The 1,787-nt window shown below is 22.7% G+C and overlaps 1 pseudogene; it reads left to right on the top strand.

The window, feature by feature from the left end:
* The first annotated feature begins 8 nt into the window (after positions 1-8).
* LOC137927872 (NADH-ubiquinone oxidoreductase chain 1-like) lies at positions 9-633 on the top strand (annotated as a pseudogene).
* The last annotated feature ends 1,154 nt before the right edge of the window (positions 634-1,787 follow it).

Raw genomic sequence — 1,787 nt, 5'->3', positions numbered from 1 at the left:
GATTTAATTTAGGAATTTTATTTTTTTTATGTTGTACTAGTTTAGGAGTTTATACTGTTATGGTTGCTGGATGATCTTCTAATTCTAATTATGCTTTATTGGGAGGTTTACGAGCAGTTGCTCAAACTATTTCTTATGAAGTTAGATTAGCTTTAATTATATTATCAAGAATTATTTTAATTATAGATTTTAATTTAATATTATTTTTTTTTTACCAAGAAATAATTTGATTTTTATTTTTAATAATTCCTTTAAGATTATGTTGAATATCGTCAAGATTAGCTGAAACTAATCGAACTCCTTTTGATTTTGCTGAAGGGGAAAGAGAATTAGTATCAGGGTTTAATATTGAGTATAGAAGAGGGGGATTTGCTTTAATTTTTTTAGCAGAATATTCTAGAATTTTATTCATAAGATTATTATTTATTTTAATATATATAGGAGGTTATAGGCTTAGATTAATTTTTTATTTAAAATTAGTTTTTATTTCTTTTTTATTTATTTGAGTGCGGGGAACTTTACCTCGATATCGTTATGATAAATTAATATATTTATCTTGAAAAGGGTATTTACCTATTTCATTAAATTTTTTATTATTTTTTATTGGGGTAAAAATTTTTTTAAATTAAATAATATTTTTAGTATAAATTAATAGAATAAGTATTCTTTCTTAAGTTTTCAAAACAAATGCTTATACAAGCTCATTAATTTAAGTATTAATTAAAAATTAAGTTATCTCAAAATTTATTAATAATAGGATTAATAATAAAATAAGAAAAGTATATAATAGTTAATAATTGGCCAGTAATAATGTAAGGGTCTTCAACTGGTCGTGCTCCAATTCAAGTTAATAAAAAAATAGTAATAATTATAATTCAGAAAATAATTTGGTTAATAGGATAGAATTGAATTCCTTGTATTTTTTTATTAAATGTAAATGGTAAGATAATTAAAATTAAGATAGATATAACTAAAGCAATTACTCCTCCTAATTTATTAGGAATAGATCGTAAAATTGCATAAGCGAATAAGAAATATCATTCAGGTTGAATATGGATAGGAGTTACTAATGGATTAGCAGGAATAAAATTATCTGGATCTCCCAATAAATAAGGATTAGTTAAAGTTAAAAGAGTTAATAATAAAATTAAAATAATGAATCCAATTAAATCCTTAAATGTAAAAAATGGGTGAAAAGGAATTTTATCTAAATTACTATTAATTCCTAATGGATTATTAGATCCTGTTTGATGTAAGAATAAAAGGTGAATTATTGTTAATATAAGAATAATAAAAGGAAATAAAAAATGGAAAGAATAAAATCGAGTTAGAGTAGCATTATCTACAGCAAATCCTCCTCAAATTCAATTTACTAATATAGTTCCTAAATAAGGAATAGCTGAAAGAAGATTTGTAATAACAGTAGCTCCTCAAAAAGATATTTGTCCTCATGGTAAAACATATCCTATAAATGCAGTTGCCATTAGAACAAATAAAATAATAACTCCAATTATTCAAGTAAATTTTAAATTGAAAGATTCATAATAAATTCCTCGTCCAATATGTAAATAAATACAAATAAAAAAAAAAGAAGCTCCATTGGCATGTAATGTTCGAATTAATCAACCATAATTTACATTTCGACAAATATAATTAACACTATAAAATGCTATTTCAATATTTGCTGTATAATATATAGTTAAAAATAAACCTGTTAAAATTTGAATAATAAGACATAAAGCTAAAAGAGATCCAAAATTTCATCAAATGGAAATATTAGAAGGAGA

The sequence above is a fragment of the Battus philenor genome, unplaced genomic scaffold, assembly GCF_028537555.1.
Source record: "Battus philenor isolate CCGP_79_NKW_IND1 unplaced genomic scaffold, ilBatPhil1.0.hap1 SCAF_103, whole genome shotgun sequence".
NCBI lineage: Eukaryota > Metazoa > Arthropoda > Insecta > Lepidoptera > Papilionidae > Battus > Battus philenor.
The sequence above is the reverse complement of the archived record's forward strand: the minus strand, read 5'-3'. Positions and strand labels throughout refer to the sequence as shown.